The sequence below is a fragment of the Schistocerca cancellata genome, chromosome 1 (assembly GCF_023864275.1).
Source record: "Schistocerca cancellata isolate TAMUIC-IGC-003103 chromosome 1, iqSchCanc2.1, whole genome shotgun sequence".
Classification (NCBI taxonomy): domain Eukaryota; kingdom Metazoa; phylum Arthropoda; class Insecta; order Orthoptera; family Acrididae; genus Schistocerca; species Schistocerca cancellata.
This window is the reverse complement of record NC_064626.1, coordinates 388,998,587-389,016,987: the sequence shown is the minus strand read 5'-3', so window position 1 is coordinate 389,016,987 and position 18,401 is coordinate 388,998,587. Positions and strand designations below refer to the sequence as shown.

The 18,401-nt window shown below is 39.7% G+C and overlaps 1 protein-coding gene across 2 annotated transcripts in view; it reads right to left on the bottom strand.

Moving 5' to 3' along the window:
• The window catches only part of LOC126175442 (serine/threonine-protein phosphatase 2A 56 kDa regulatory subunit epsilon isoform), a 279,631-nt gene that overhangs the window by 259,371 nt on the left and 1,859 nt on the right, over positions 1–18,401 (bottom strand). The gene's annotated exons all lie outside the window — the stretch shown is intronic.

The window sequence follows — 18,401 nt, the reverse complement described above, 5'->3', positions numbered from 1 at the left end:
GAGCACCCCGTGTGATCTCCAACGGTGGGAAAGTGGTTTAGTTGAGACTAGTATAAGTGAGAATTACATGTCGTGACATCGAGAACAGGACAATAGCTGTCCACTATCCACAGACAAATGGCTTCACAGAATGCTTTAATAAGACATTGTCACATATGCTCTCTGTGTACACTGACGTAGAACACCGAGACTGGGATATAATACTGCCCATCACGACATTTGTCTATAACACAACAAACCAACACAATACAGGCTTCACACAGTTCTTTCTGCTCCATTGTCATGAGGACAAAACCACAATGGATACACTGTTCCTGTTACAACCGGATGATACTCAGGTCACCCATTTGAAACACTTCATCACTGGGGCCAAAGAAGCAAGACAGCTGGCTCGTAAATGGTCCATGAACCCAGGAGATACCAAGAGCACTATAACACCAAGCATCAGCCAGTGGGAGTCAGCTCGAGACAACTGGTATGGATTTTTTATGCCAGTGCTTGAAGTGGAAGTATTGGAAAAGTTACTAAAGCCCTCCTCCTCCGTGCTTTATATTATGCTCCATCGCTTGTCGGACATCAACTAGACAGTAGACGATTACGAGCCTACGTCAACATAAAAGCGCAGAGATGCTGTCCACATCCTCTGTCTGAAGTCCTTTACAGTCCAGAGGCACAGATTAACAATGAGATTCAAGGAAACCAAAGGTCTTCTCTATAATCACAAAGCTTTGACAGCAGGGTTATCTTTGGTGCTCATAATGAAAAGGATGCCTAAGTCAGAAAGCATCTAAATCAGAACCTTTGAACACTAAGACGAAAAAGAAGTTAAAAGTGACTACATATGAAGCCTAACTGACGGAAGGAAAGACAGCTAAAAACAAGGACTTTCTCTTCGAGAAAGGTCCACAAAATACAATGTAGAGACAATGGACGACCTGGACTAAAGATATGTCCTTCACCATATTGTTACAACAAGTAAAAAGAAAAACGTGCATTGTTTGCTAAAACAACCAATAACTCAGACGACAAAAAACAGAAGAATGTAAGTGGTCAAAAAACGGGCAATCAGTCAGAAAAAGGTTGATGACAATGACCACAAAATGGGGGGGGATCACCATGTGACAAATGGCGATGGCTAAAAAGACAGTACCCAATACGCAATGGAGCTTGTTCCCATGAAGGGAAGACCAGTGGTGATGCCAAACTGACACCACATACTGACAGACAGCAACACAGAGATCAGAAGGAATGGAAGAACTAGCGGGCCAAGATAGGACTGCTGCCTTGGGAGCAGACTCGTTTCCTGTCAGACCGATGTGACCAGGGACCCACATATACACCACAATGGCTCCCTCAAGGGTGAGCAAGTGGAAGCTTTCTTGAACCCATTGTGCTAAGGGATGGACTGTGTACAGTACACAGAGGCTCAGAAGGGCACTGACAGATCAGGGACACAATTGAAAAGACTGTGTCACTGGATATCAAAGCGGACCGGAAAGAAATGCGAGAGATTAAAGCAGTCACAAGGACATAAGTTCGTTTCTTGGAGGCAGAAAGCAAGCGGATACTGCAATTCCAATAACGCTGTGAATGTTCCATTGGAAGATGGTAATGACGAGGAAAGGGGAGGAATGCAAAAATGAAAGGCTGCCACGTCAGCAGCTACGAAGTGCCAGCCTTCAAAGACTCACTGCTCCAGGGCACAGAGGCTGGAGGATCCTACTCCATGAGATCTACAGAGGCATTGGCATTATCACTGGGTCGGTCAGCAGATTCCAGGGTCGAGGAACAGTTGGCAGTGTGAACTGGAGAAACAGAGGTCGGCCGGATGGAGGTGTCACACAACAACACTGTGGAAGATGACCTCCGAGTTGGCTAAGGAAAAGACTGTTTGCCGGGTTTCTTTGAGCCTTTTTGGTTGGCAGATGAAAACTCAGGGTTTGTTGACTGGAGGGATGTAGAAAGTATTTGCGGGTGTATTCCTTCTGTCCTTTCCTGCCTGCTGGTTGTGTAGCAGGAGATTTAGTTGCTAGAGATGAAAACTTGGTGGCTTGGCTTGTACAGTTGGAGAAGGAGATGGTGATTCTACCATGACACTGAGTGATTTTACAACCACAGTGCTAAAATTTGAGGTTCCAAGTCTGTGCGGACACGTCCTTCATAGAGCAAGGTATAGTGAGAACAGTACTGTAAGTGCCAGATGGAGAAAGACAGGGCTTCCGACTAGCCAATAACTTGTGAGTGACGTGGTAAGACACTTTATCATACATCTGGATCTCCTGCACAGCCCGCTCATCAAGATACACAGGACATTCTTGGGATGAGGCTGCATGGTCGCCACAGCAGTTGAAACAGTAGGGAGAACCAGATGGGCAATGCCCTAGTGACCATCACTACCACGAGTAACACACTTGGCTGGGTTTTGACAGGACATTAGTATGTGCGTGTAACGTTGACATTGGTAACAGCACATCTGTTTCGGAATGTACAGTCAGACTGTGATGACTTCAAAAGTGGCTTTGATCTTTGATGGAAGCAATCCTCCATTCAATATGAGGAAAAGAGTGCATGTAGGCACAAAGGATGCATCAACCTTTTTCATCACCCCATGGACTGCAGTGACGCCCTGATCAGAGGTAAATTTGGATTTCTCCCTCAGTACAACCATCAAGCACCATGTGTAAATAACAGCATTCTAAGAATTCAGCATTCGACACGAATACGATAGACTGTGAGGAGCCAAGCTATAAGCAGTTGATGGGCTTGAAAAATCACAACTGTTCTCCAGAAGCAAAGCCCCATTACATAAACGAGAGCAGGATTTCACAAGGTCTGCAATTGTATCAACACCTTTCCAAATAATGCATGGATTAACTGTAACAAAGGACTGACTGACCTCCTCCAGCATGCAATACCACAAGGAACTGAGGTGCAGCTGAGTGAGTCTTGGAATTTTTAGCCTTATTCGTTTGTGTTTAGTACATGTAGATTAAGCTGGTGATAGGCTCACTGCAAGAAAACCCCACAATTGCCAGTGTATCTGACGGTGCACTCCTTCCAACTGGGGGCCCCCGTCAGAGTGGAGCTCATCAGCCTTAGGTGATTGTTCACACCTCCCCGATCACACCTTCCAAACTCCTAACAGAGGGACCAATTGGCAATTTGGGAAGGAAACAGCTCAGGCAATCACCCCTCTCTGGTCCTGACCTGTACGAGAGGGTATGTGTGAACCCTACCTGGCTGGGAATTACAAGTTACCCAGTCACCTTGTGTGTGTCAGACACATGGGCCAGCATTTAGGAGTACACAGGGAAAAAGAAGAAACAAAGAGAAACCTCAAACTCCACAATAGTGGAAGCATAGGGGATAGAGAATAAAGACAGAAAGAAAAAGCATTGTTCTGATGTCAGTTATTGAAAATTAAGAACACATTCCCAAAAGTATCCCCAAAATGTTCCCCCAGGGAGGGGGAAGAGAACAGCAGGAGGCTAGACATGCAGCATGGAAGCAAAAAGGTTCTACAAAGGCTGGGGTCCCATGGTAGCCAAGCATGAACTCACCAAGGAGTGGTGAGCTCTCTTTGGGGAAGGAAGAAAGATGTAACAACATAACCAGAATGTGAGGATTGGCCAGTGGCAGAATACAGAGGACCATTGACAAGATCTACATCGAGGATGCTGTAGTCTGCTACAATGAGGACTTCTTAAACAGCGGTCACTGTTTCTACAGGAGGAACAGCAACACTACAAGCTCTGGTGCCTACAGTATGGTATACTGGTTAACACCACTGGTTGGAGTGCTACACATCGCTGATTAAAACCACACTGGCAATAATTTGTTATTCCATTATCATTTGTGAAAGGTTCTTGAAATAGCTTACGTTTGTGTATCTGGAATATTCTATGGTAGTATAAATAACTGCACTTTCCATCTACAAGGTCACTATGTGGGTGTCAGTAATAAACATACTTTCAGCTCTAACTGTTATATTTCACTGATAACTCTGTTTTCAAATTTGAACTTCATTCCAGTTACGACATGACAAAATATAAGCACAGATGGAGTAGTCTATTCTTTCAGGCACATACTTTTCATAAAAACACTAAACAGTAGATCAGCCCAGCTAACTTCCATAACTTGAGTCTACTTTTTCCTTTGAGCTCAACAAAGCACTTGCTCTGTGAACAAAAAGAGAGATGAGAGTGGTCATGTAAATGGACTTGGGATCAGTAGAGAGGTTTCATGTCCCAGTTTGGTTATCCACATTTAGATGATATAGTGTGAATATGCATCATGCAGCAGTGGTCCTTAAGAACATAAGAACACAGCTAATTTTCTTCAACCCATCCAGGGTTGCCACAAGTTTCCCAAGTGAAATTAAATGATTTTTCCCCAATTTTGAGACAAGTTTTAGCATTTTTCCCAAACAAATTTTGCGATATCAAGGGTAAGTAAAGACGTAAGTTGACAAAAAAAGTAAGGACCTCCATATTTCTAAATATGTGAGCAAAAATCTTAAGTACTAACATCAACATCTTTAGTAATGATCTGTTTTTAGATGGAGAAAACAAGCCAAATGATGTGTGTGTTTCAGAAAGACCGCTGATGTTTTTTACTTCAATAAAATAAAACACATTTGGCAACAAAAATATGTATTTCATTGGAGTTGCAAGAAAGAGTTAAATTACCTTCACCGATTTCAGAAACGACCGCAGAATAAAATAGGCCTCTTGAAAGAAGTGTATAAGGCAGGGAAGAGCTGTGTAAACCAATACTATAGGTGACCACCAATAAAATGTTGGTTCTACTACATTCGTTATTGTTGGTTATTACCCACTGTGTTGTGCTTATTACTTTACATATATTGTGTGGCTTTTCTTTCAAGAAATATGTGAGTACACAGCCTACAAACTGCCAGCAATTGCCACAAGTTTCTTCTTCCTATTGTCCACACATTCAAATATATAAACTACTTTCTAAGTGCCAAAATGTACTAGAACAAATAAAATATCTATAACACAGCACCCCGTACAATGTACTTGCGGTGAGACAGTCGCAATTCCTGAACTCCACAACCTGTGTCCTCCAGCCTGCCGAGGAACACCGCAGTACTGGGTCCATGGATAAACCACAAGAATATGGCACATTATGCCACACACAAACAAAGCTGGCTTGCAGGCAGATTTGTGAGACTAGATCTGAAAGGCAGGGCCTTCATGTTAGAGGAAAGTAATGGACTTCATATCAGAAGGCCCGATCCATTAGAAATACCCCACAGAAAGTCTGCAGTTTTGGACTGTCATGTAAGTCCACTTGTGTGGCCAGCTACTCACATGTCACAGACACCATGCTGATGAAATGAGACTGCAGTAATCAATCCATGCAACAGATAACTCTGCGCGAATACTCTGAAAATCAATACTAATGAGGATAGGTAGCAACTCACTGTAAAAATGATCACTGAGCCGCAGACTGGCACATAGAACAGACAATCACACTCTCAACACTAAATTTTTGGCCATAGCCATTGTATGAAAACGAGAGAGAGTGCGCGCGCGCACGCACGCACGCACACACACACACACACACAACTAATGCACACAAGACCACCGTCTCCAGCCGCTGCATCAATGGTCTCTGTGGATTAGATCCAAACGAACCCCTCCTCACGGCTCCCTGCCTCTCATCAGCAGCTGCTAGGCTAGTGGCAACAAGTAGTGGCAGCACTGACTGCAAGCTGAGGGGAGTGGTAGAAAGGGAAGAAGCAGTAAGAATGAGGGAGTAGGGAAGTTGCGCATTTACACAGCTGCAAGCTGGCAGTGATGGCGCTTGACATCTAAGTAAACAAACAATTTCATCTACTGAGACAATTCCATTTCCAGAACTTGTGGCAACCCTGAAATCAGAGCTTCTGTGCTCTCTCTCTCTCTCTCTCTCTCTCTCCCCCCCCCCTTTCCTTTACTTCCCCCCTCCCCCTCTCTCCATGATGATACTGTCATCATGACATTACATCTTAATCTTCCTTCCATATCAGGTTTCTGTGGAAACAGAGACTGGCTCCATAAATATACATCAGACTATAAACTTTCACCACAACCTTGAACTTACAGAAAAAAAATAAAAATAAAAAAGTGCAGGGCAATTGCTAAAAACTACTGTCTTCCCTTGAGGGATTAACTCCATCAGTTCTCAGAGGATAAACACAAAGTTATAATTCAGTAACAAGTTATGAAAGTCAAATTCTAATACTACTCCTTTTTCCTGACACATCCCTTGAATATATACGTGGGGCAGTCAAATGAAAACAACAGAGAGATGGAAAAAAGTAAGTAAACTGTTCATTATTTCAAAAGTAATTGGCATAACTGCTAATACATATACCGCACTGTGAGACAAGATGCCTTCATGGAAAAATGTTTGTGGTTGCCTAAGGAGTCATGATTGTAGCCAGGAGTACACCTCTTTGTTTGAAGCAACAAACTGATGCCCACGAATGTCTTTCTTCAAGACTCCAAAAACATGGAAATTGCATGGGAAGAGATCTGGATTGTATGGAGGATGTTTAAGGGCTCCCCAGCAAAACTTCTACAGTGTACTTTAAAACCTTGGCAACATGTGGGGAAGCCCAGTGGGCTCCTTGGCACAGCTGAGTCCACCATGTCCGCCTGCATCTTTGGTTCTTTCTTGTGCTCTTTCTTCTCCTCATCTTGGAGAGCTGCCAAGCTGGGGCCATCCACAGTCTCCATATATGGAAATACTGGTGCAGCATGGCAAGATGCCCAAATCACAAACATCTAAAACACAGAAAAGCAGTGCACATTCCTATGCTGAGTGAAAATTCATCCTGGAAACAATCCCCCAGGCTGTGGCTAAGAGATTTCTCCACAATATCCTTTCTACAGGAGTGCTAGTCCCACAAGCCATGCAGAAGACCTAAGAACTTTTATGATGTTGGGGCAGTGGGCAGGGTACTGGTGGAAGTAACACTGTAAGGGCAGGTGGTGAGGCATCCTTGGATAGAAAAAGGTAAAGGTAAAGGTCCCAATTTTGAGTGCTGATCTGGAACACAGTTTTAATATGCTGGGAAGTATCAAATCAGTGCACACTGCACAGCAGAGTGAAAATTCATTTTGGATGTAAAACATTGCACTGAGGGTGGCGGGTCAAAAGTACAGCTGGGCCATCACAGCAGTAAACCATTACTCTGACCCTTCCACATAATACAGTTCCTTCAAAATCCAAAATGCTTGCTCTAATATCCTTTTGCTCCTTTCAGACTCAGTGAACATCCTGAATCATTATGAGGCTCTTGTCCATTTTGCTTATGGATGATACTTCCCTGAATTCTTTTTCAATATGTTCAATAAAGAGGTTTCGAACTCTAAGAGTCACCATCAGTTTAGGTACAAACTATGTACTGGGGGTACAGTTTATCAGCAATAAAAATAGAATTTACTTTCCTTCCATAGTCCTACAGAAGGAGTCAGAAAGAAAATGGATTCAGAGTCTATGACTGCAGCATGGGAAAGAAAGGAGAACTGCAATGGCTTGGAACCCTAATGCTTGCCAAACACATACCCTCAGAAGAGATGAGAGGCCATGGGAGAGTATAGTAAGAGTGTCTGACCCACTTTACGGAAAAAAAAGATGTAGTACTGCAAGTGCCCACAGTCTGATGATTGTCAATCAAATGTTCACAAAAGACCTGTAAGCCCCTGGGAAGGGAGGGAGGGATGGAGGTAGAGTGAGGAGAGGGGGCCCCGAATTATGGAGTGCTAAAGCGGTGGAGGAGGAGGAGGAGGAGGAGGGGGGAGGGAGGACAAAATTTGCTTTAATTGCAGGGGGATTTGGGCAGAGGATAAGCTATGTGGCTGCTGCCCAGTTGTCTGTTTCTGGTCCTGCAGTAACATTTACAGAATGACCTCAATGGGCATTGATGGGAAGACCATGCCCACAGAAAAAAGAACCAATATTTCCAGCAGTGGTTCTAGGGGCAGTGTAGTGAACCAAGCAACCTTCTGACAAAGGTAGCCACTGCTAACTTTTCGGTTAGAGCTGAAACAGAGCACTCTTACAAAATAACACTCCATGCTTATCAGGACTGCGAGAAGCTGATGACTATCTTCACAACAATGGAAGTTTCCATAAAAGACATTCACCAGCTGTGTAAATAAATAATCCCTGAAATTTTCTTCTAAGAATTGCTTTCAATGTTAGGATCGAGACATTTCAAGAAACTTTGCAGGACATGAAGTTCAGTGCATGCAAGTTGGTCATCACTGGGGCAGATGTTATACTTCAAACCACATACTAGGTAAACATGACTTTCCACAGGTAGGCAGCACCAAACACTCATCACTGCAGTATGTCCTGGCACTAATCTACAGACTGTCACCATCAACACTGCAAAGACAAACCAGAACTCACATAAAGACAGTGCTGCTCTAGTGCATTCTACATCGTCCCACAACAGGGATATGACCATTATCATGCAGACACTATATGCCTTTTGGGAGTCTTCAACCAACTTGTGCCTAACATTAGATTGTCACTAAAGTCATTTCACCCATCCTCCCAGATACTGTATACATTTTGAAGCCCACAATGGGTGAACAACCCGAGGAATCTCATTTTCAGTGAGGAGTGCCTGCTGTATTCATATGCAACCCTCAATTTACATCAACGACATTCAGAATGTGACGGTGTATTCTGATATTCCTAGCAGCGCACTATGAGATTGACTGAGTCCTCAATCTAATCATTTCCAAATAATTGAAGGTACAAGCTCAGTAGCTACTGGTGCTACAGCAAATGCAATCTTGTGACAGCATCTGATTTATATCCTTTCAACAACAACAACAACAACAACAACAAAACCACCTTAACACCACAGAAGTATACAAAGACAGTGCCTATACTTAAGCCAGGTAAAAATCTCCATTTGCCAAAAAACTACAGGCCTATCTGCCTGCAGCATCAACACATTGCATACCACATGCACAATATGAAGGCCAAATGTCTGTGCTTAAGAAGAATTTTGGTCTCTCTCCATAATGTTTTAATGTCTATAGTACAAAGTCTTCGTTTGGGGTATCATAAAGCCACAAGTTTGTCTCTGGAAATCGCACTTGCGGAGTATAATCAGTTTTCTGTCAAGACAAGGAGATTCATTTTCCTGCCTTCTGTTTAAAAGCAGTTATAAGAGATGCAGGTGTCAACACAAGGAGTACTACCCTGTACAAATATGTTCAGGAGCTGGGATATGCAGATGATATATTGCATGCAAAAATGCCAAGAACACTGAAAGAAAGCCTTTACAAGTCTTTTTTAGATCAGAAGTAAAGCAAGGACAGTGTCAATCCGAAAACGAATATGGTTCACTAACAAGTGCTACCAAAGCCTCTCAGAAAACATTTGAAATCTCAGCTGCTATTCTAGAAACTACAGTTACCCTGTATGAAGTCTTAGTGAGGCCAGTGCTAACATATAGTGTTGAAACATGGACATTTGTTAGGTACATTAAGATTAAAAGGCTGGAATGGGCAGGACATGTAATGAAAGTTATTGATGTAATATTGAAAGATAACTACATAATGATTAAGAAGATATTCAGTGATTCAACACACTCCTTGAAGGAACCAGAAGAGTTCGCAGGTAGAAGATGGACAACATAAAATAATTAGAATTCAGAATTAGAGGACTTTGCAACTAAACAGAAAAGAAGAGAATTTTCTTCAGAATGCCACGGCTCACATTGGGCTGCCATGCCGATGGTGGTAATCAACATTAATATTAAATTTTTTTTATTTGTATTTTTATTTCACATGAACATCAGATACAATAATCCACAGGAAAGTGTAGTATGGACTGACCACAAGGTCTGAAGGGACAGCCTTCCCAGAACATCTTAATGACGGTGACACCATATTTCATAGATTGTCACTATGTGATCCACAACTGCGCTCTCGTTGCCTTAATGCAGGAATATATGTTTCAGGCACATTCCCAATTGCAAGACTTGCCAACTGCTGCAAAGTTGTCTAGATATGTGCAAGTTCCTGCCACCAAAACACAGCTCCCCGCACAGAAATTTCTGTATGGGCTCCACAATGGCTCTGTGTGTGTGTGTGTGTGTGTGTGTGTGTGTGTGTGTGTGTGTGTGTGTGTACAGTTTGCAGATATTCTCTTTCACCAACATGCCCACTGAGGAACAATCTTTGCACCAATTATAGGCCCCATTCCATGGCAAGTGACATCCAGTGTACTCTGACAGCACATATCCCCCCTACCACAAAAAGAAGAAGAAGAAGAAGAAGAAGAAGAAGAAGAAAGAAGGAAGGAACACAATGTTACACACTTTCCCAAATACAGCTTCCATTCAATGAGTAATTTATCACTACAAAAAACTGCAAAAGTTGCTTTGATGCATACATCACACCTCTGCCATGAAAAACTTTTGTGTTTGTAGGCCTAGAGTAGTTGTGTCTGGAAATCCATGTTATGCGCCATTACATTACAATGCTAGCTCAACTGTGTTGCAATCTACTGGCCAAATGACAAACTTTCCTGTCATGTGCTACTTATATTATACTTTACAATCCTTCTAACTCAGAATTTAATGAATTATTTGGTAGACTGTGTGCAGATTATTTATAAATCACACATAGTGCACAGTGAAAACTACTTATGTAAAAAGCTTTACCATATCAGTGTAGACAGACAGTGTGTGTCTGGGGGGTGGGGGGGGGGATGGGGGGGGCGCTACCTTATCAAAGAATTCTTCCAAAAGCTACAATGTTTTCATTTTATTCTGTGTGAGTCTGTCAACAACTAAACTCGAAGCTTCAGCTACTCAATGTGCGGTCTCCTTTACTCCGAAATTTTGTTGTGCTTCATTTATTTCTTGAATTTTGTAGTAATCTTTTAAGGAAGCAGCATACTACAAAAAGTACAAGAGACTATTCATTATACATTAAATTTAATATCATTTTAGCTTGATTGTGTTTGAAACACAAAACGTGACTTGCTAAACACTGACACACCACTTCAGGCTAAGGTGGCCTACTTTCTCCTAGAGGACATTATTTTCTTTCAGTTATACGTATAGAGGATTTGTCCACACATTTGTTCATAGGTGGTAGAGCACAAGAGAGTTCAAACACATGTAAGATACAGTGGATAATTTAATGTGTCTTGCTCATTACCAATTACGTAATGAGGATATGGAAGAGCTTTAACTGTCTGCAAATATGTCTTTGAAAGTAATTTTCATAAAGATTTGTAAGTTACTTAAAGATAAACAAGCAGAAACTCTTCACTATTTTCCAACATGACAGCAAGGTATCCCATGTTACCATTACGGAGATTCAATCCCCCACCAAGAAGATAACTGTTAAATAAGTCATGGCTACAGCAATCTCCCAATTTGGCTGCAAATCATAGACTATGTAAAAGAAAAAACCAGCTGGGCAATTCTTGTAGTAGTAATGGAAATAGTGACAAAAATAATACATAAAAATGGTGCATCATATTATTGGTATTCCAAGGTTAAGGCCACTGGCTGCAGATAATACAATGTAGTCTTAGTTCCAATGTATCAATTTCACGGAAGAGTACCAATGTGAAATTTATTGCAATTTTGGAATCTAGTGAGACACACTGTGTAATTACTTAGTTTTTGTTACAACAAATATTTGATATCAAGGTGAGGCAGGAGCAGATCGAACCTCATACATTACATAAAAATTTATTCTAATGATATGACACAATGTCACACTTTGCTGGTCTCGTACAGATATGATTTTGTGAATACAGACTGAAACAGCACGTGAAGATGAAATCATGTCATTTCATTTATGTAAGTACCTACACCTGGGTTTTGAGCTGGATCCTCCATTTAGGTTCGATGATGAGTTGCTATTCCAGAAAATAGAGAGCCACGGCAATTCTATTCGTGTGTAAGGGGGAATTTAAAGTAGACTGGGGTGGCACTGAGAATCAGAATCAAGAAGGAGGCGTGCCAGGGTAATACGTACAGTTGTGTGAAACACCGTGCCGAGGTTGCTTAGTGACTTAACACACCTGCCTAGTAAGGAGCTGGTATCAATTCCCTGCCTTGGTACAAATTTTCACTCACCACTTCAGTCTATATACATAAAAGAAAAGTTATTCAGTGCACAAAATGAGTGTGGTTTGTAAAAAGATACCCTATAATTATATAGGTGTGCATTCAGCTCTGTACTAAGCTTGGCGAGACAAAAATGAGGCATGTAAATATATCCATAGTCGAAGCTAGCCACAATACTAATGCAATTCACAAAGAGCAGCCTGTGAAGTGTTACAAAATAGAAGATAATAGTTTGACAAAACTGTCTCACAGGGTAAACTGGATGTAATAAGGAGAATGAAATGAGACAATGGGACAGCAATTTAAACATACATGACAACTATTCACTGTTAAATATGTGTGTGTGTGTGTGTGTGTGTGTGTGTGTGTGTGTGTGTGTGTGTGTGTGTGTGTGTGTGTGAGGGGGGGGGGGGGGGGGGGCATGCCTTTCCACAACTCAACGAACCATCTTTATGGTAAGTAGCTATCTATCCTATTACTAATATTGCTATTAATTTTGTATATAAAACTGTCTAGGCCACTTAACACAGTCATTTATTAAATAAAAAAATATATTGTGTGATCTATAAGGCTTTATTCACAAAATATTCACAATGATCACAGACTCGTTCAGGGAATTATTTCCTTTATTAACACAGTGCAGTGTAGTACTTTTTAAACTTGTATTTGTCTTTGACTGGGTCTTCAGCAAGGCACGAAAAACACAAGTGTTTCCAAAAACCTTTATCATTCTTCTAGTTTATAAACCTCATAGGGAATAAATGAATTCAAGGGCACCTGTCGTTACATTATCTTGATACTTAAATGCTCTGTGTTTCCCTCATGACCTTAAATACTGTGATGTTCCTCGTACTGAATCAGTACATGCACATTTGCAGTACCACTTTTCAGTTTCTTAACACTTTGAGAGACTTCCGGGTCAATGGAAGCATACGATTCCACCCATAGGCTTGACTCTTGACGTAAGGCTGTTGTGGTGTGTGACGTTGCAGAGTCTAGTTTGTGCGAGTGGCGTGTTTGTAGGTGTCGTTTTGATGTGACTGGGAGTGCTCTCCGGTGGTGTGTTTATGTGTTGTGTGTTACGTGATGTTTTTGGTTTAGTTTGCGTGTATGGCGTGTTTATAGGTGGCATATTATTGTGGTCGGTTGTTCTCTCTGGTGGTGTGTTTATGGATAGTGTGTTATGTTCTTCAGAATTATTCCACTAAAGTGAGTGGCAAATAAGTGGCACCTAAAAACTTGTCAGATTTTCTAATGAATCACAGGAGTGTTGCCTCACAACCTTCTGCATACTGTAGTAGCACTACTTCCAATTGCCATGCAAATGCAAACAGATTTTTCATTTTTAATGTTGAAGAAAGGTTGTGGTGATGAGCCAGCAAAATGCTACCAATATATAAAACATCAAAATTATATGAGATTGCACACAACCAAAAATGGACACGGTGTTAGTGAGAAGTGGAGACAGCTATACAATTTACAGAACACTCCAAAGATTTGCCTGTAGTGATTTTGGGAAAGCATAGAAAATCAAGTATCAAACAGCCAAAAACTGTTTTAACTATCAAATATTTCACAGAGGAAGTGCACAATAATGACGTAAATTACTCATCATCCAGTAGATTTACACAACACTGGCTTATAGCATCTGTACAGACCTAAATGCAAATTGAATGCATGTTCTTGCTATACACAAAAAGAATCAATGAAAGTGAAAAAACTGCATTTTAATGTAAAGCAAACAGTAGCTTTTTAACAAAAAGCAAAGATCTCCCCTGCATCAGTTTCAGAGGTAAGAGAATATGGACTGCATGCAACTTAGCATTCTACAGACTTCCATGGAATATTTCCCATTCTTTTTAGTGTTTTGTTAACATTTTCACTACAACAGTTCAGTAATATGAAAAGGACGATGCATTCGGAAATGCATAATAAATAGAACCTATGTGATGAGTGAGTTAATGTGGTACTGGATCATCTCCTGGACAAATAAATACCAGCAAACCTTATAGCAGGTAACCATCAGCAAACTACATAAGAAATTTCAATCAAAATTAATCATTTTTGCAATAATCTTAGGCATTGGTATAAATACATTAGGTTTAATTCTGCTTTATACTAAGTATCTATCCTCATACCGTCACGTATTTTAGGCATTCAAGTCCTCTACTAACTGGTAATAGAGGATAATACACAAGCAAAATAGAGGAGATTTATATTATGGTGGCTATTTCTGCAATATTTTGATCACGTATTTTCTTCAGAATGTTGTGAAATTTTTGGTGGAAACTGGCAGCTGTGGTGCAACAAAAAGACATGCAGTTTAAGTGAAATTTAACATACTACATTTCAATTTCAATCATTTATTAAAGTAACACCCACTGTTTTACATTTGCACATACATCACCAGATTAAGTACATGAGGTTAATTTTGCAATTTACGAAAAGTTTTCCACCTATACAATATGGGAAGGACTTTAGCACCTTGCCCTTCCATAAAGCCTTCCACTCACTATTCAGTTATAACAACTGACAAATCATCCAGTGAAGTAAAAAAAAGGAAAGTAATCTCAGAATTAATGCTGTACATAGCTCAGTCTGTAACTGCACAGCCTGTGAAAAGCAATGTACTGCCTTTTGAGTCCTAGCCCTTATCACCAGTTAATCTGTCAGGGGGATTTACAACAGAAAGGACGTATTATATTACTTCAGAAAAAAAACTAATTTTGTAATATAAATTTTCTATTTAAATACTTAGAAACCTACACAACAATAAGCTTGTAGGGATGAATTCCATTATACTATCTACAAAGGAGATAAAACATTTCTGATTGCAAATATATAACAGTGATCAAAGACACACTGCAGAGTATCAGGAATACTTCTACACTTTGTCCTAGGGTGAAGTGGGGTAGGTGTAACCATGGGGTTAGTGTAACCACAGCTTATGGTGCCTTAAAGAAGCTGTAATTTTACCTCTGACCTATCACACATATTAATTTACTCCTTTCTTTGTTATATTTCACCATAAGTTGTCAAATCTGACATAAATTGGTAATTAATTTTTGGACTTGAATTGACATCTACATTTTCACTCTGTGAGTGAGTGACATGCTCAGAATTTGGTGGTCTGTCATTTTTGCAGTTTTAAAGATAACTGCACAATTTTTTGGTTACAAACTAACTTTTGCATCACAATTTCAAATATGAGATTCATTTTACTCTACTGATAAAGCTCTTGATATGCCGGGCATGGTTACACTCACCCCAACTTTTTCCCATGTGGGGCAAGTGTAACCAACAGGCTGGGGCAAGTGTAATCAGGGGGGGGGGGTTACACTTGCCCCAAACAAACTTACCGGAACAGATTTATTTATTTAAGCCGTAACCTTGTTTTTGCTATCACACTAGATCAACTAAACTGGCCTTACTGTACATATGGATACCAGAATACCTGATGTGCTGGATTTGTAGGCCTACTGAGTTTGTGAGAGACATATTTTATTTTTTATTTAAGTCTACTATATTTTTAAACCACGTTTCCTTTTATAAAATACGACAGTCTGACAGTGTAGTCCCACTGGTAAAACAAAGAAGAAAAGGATTGCACCAGGAGCTGAAGTTATCACTTTTCAAGATGCCATCTATAAAGAAAAAGATTTTAAAGGAAACAAGAATAATAAGGAGAAAGCAAAATGAAAAGCATTATTGACATAAAAAAGGGCTTGGTAATGAAAAGTAAATCTTCCAAACAAAGTGCTGTTACTTTATTCGAAATGGCATCTCGGATTGTTGTGGAAAAAAATCCTCGATTTCTCATGTGGGTAACAAGAAAAAAAGACTGGAAGTTGAATCAACAAGTGAAGAAAGTGAAACTGAAGGAGGCCTATCTTTAATAAGTAGTGATGATGAAAATGGGACCATAACAACACTGGACAATCTCAGGAAAGAAATGATAAACTGTGAAGAAGAAACAGAGGCAAACGTTTTTGAAGCCAAAGATAAAATTAAAGTTGGAAACTATGTTCTGGTAGCTTTTGCAACAAAATGTAAGAAAGTTCATTTTATTGGCCAAGTTACCAAAATTAGTGATTTAGGAGATCCAGAAGTGATTTTCCTCAGATGCAAAAATAAGACAAAACATGGCACCACATTCTACTGGCCTGATAGAAGAGATGAGATGGAAGTTACATCCTCTGATGTCATTTCAATGCTGCCTGAGTCTAATTTGAGTCGCAGGGGAGACCTGACATTTGGTGTTATATTTGATTCATACAACATTCAGTGACTAAGTAATAGTTAGGGCCTAAGTGTGAATATAATAAGTCGAATTAGGGCAGTTTAGCGTTAAACACAAACTGCCAATAACTTTAGTTCAATTACCATGAAAAATAATAGAAAGTGAACTTATAAAGTGAATTTTTCTTTTCTCTTGATACTAGATATCTTATTATTTTTGTAAAATTGCCTACTAAAGAAAAAATATTACTTTTGTAGAATTTAAACTAATCAATTACTGGCATAAAACAAAAATAAATCTATGAAGCATTCTGTTTCAGTGTTTTATGATTTAGGCTAACACTTATTTTTTAGTTTAGCTAACATTATCTGTGTATTTCATAATATACAAAGAGGCGTTTGCAAAAAAGTTCATATCTTGAGTAAAATTTAAGACATTTTAATAATTTAAAAATCCTCAAATTCAGTAAAAATTGGGTAATCAGGTCACTTACCCCAAGCCTCTTTTACAATGCTCTGTATGGGTACAACAATGCGGGGTTACACTTGCCCCGAATCATGGGGCAAGTGTAACCTCACATCACAAAATTTTGAAAACAATTTACCATATAATTTCTTTTTTCAAAAACAAAATGTAGATTGTTTAAAAGTCAATAAGTCAAACTTGAAGCATGAGAAATTTCAAAATCATATCTTCAATAACAAGCTGGCAATTTGATGTCAAAGTTGAACTATGCCAAAATGTGGTTACACTTACCCCACTTCACCCTACCTACTTCAGTTCAACTATCTGAACATTTTTATAAGTTTGTAAAGCTTTTAAAACTAAGCTTAGGTGCTTTTAGGGAGGCTATCATTAATTTTGCGACACTTCTTCCCACTCTTGTGTAGGAATGAATACATATTTTATTGTATTTGCAACTTATTTTTATCGCGAGGCTTTAAACGTCTGGTACAATTCATCCATAATTAACTATGGGATGTACACTGAAACATAAAATAGGTACACAATCACATGGGAGATAGCAATCTCCTACTTAAAGCTTTTTCCATAATTGTCCACTAAGAAGAATTCAGCGCGATGACTGACTGGAGTAGCTTTTCTGCCAAGAGGTGTAGAACACTGGATTTCTTCCCAATTGCTACCAACGTTGGGATTCAATAATGTGTGCGAAGTCTATCTTCATTGACATAAATCATTTGTGTGACCTCTAATTGCATGTGTTATGACTGCTTCAGTTTATGACTATGCAGATTCACTGAACACACCATCTGCTAACTATACAGCTACAGGTTGGCTCTGTCAAAAAAACATTGTTGGCGCAACCTAGGCCATTCAACTTATTGAAACAGCTTCTCTCATTAACCATCAAGCCTAGTTCTTTTTACAGTGAATGAGTGAGACATGGTAGGTTGCTCCCAGACCCTACACTCCCTCCCGATGACTCATAATAGAATTTACACTCAGCAACAATCATGTTTAGATTATTTTGTATTTGAAAACTATAGGAATTTAATTTTGCAGGTAGGTGGAAACATAAACAAACATTAGCTGTTCACTTTTTAAAAATATATTGTTTCATTTATTCAAAATACAGTTCCTTATGACTTATTGGCCAAAAATATAAACCGTTGAAGTATTTTGCAAAGAAAAATAATTACTTGCCGGAAATATAATTCGACAACAAACATCAAAGTAAATACGTGTTTGTGTGTGTGTTCGTCCTCTCTCTTCACAAAACTAGAATCGCCTCTGCAAGAATTATTTTGTCACCCTTACAAATTTTCTAGATGCTTTGTTTAGAACAGTAAGTAATGTGATAGTCTACTTGCACTACCTCAAGAAAGTAGCATTCAAGGCAGCAAGGATAAAAATAAATAAAGTACAATGGCAAGTTCAACTTCAGTTTAATACAAGTGCAAAGCAGGTTCAAAGTAAGGTTCTTGACTAGCTAGTCACCAGTGTTTATTACATTTTAGTTTGTTATCCATTTTGATATCTAACACATGTGGAGTTTCACTAAAAGGTGTGACC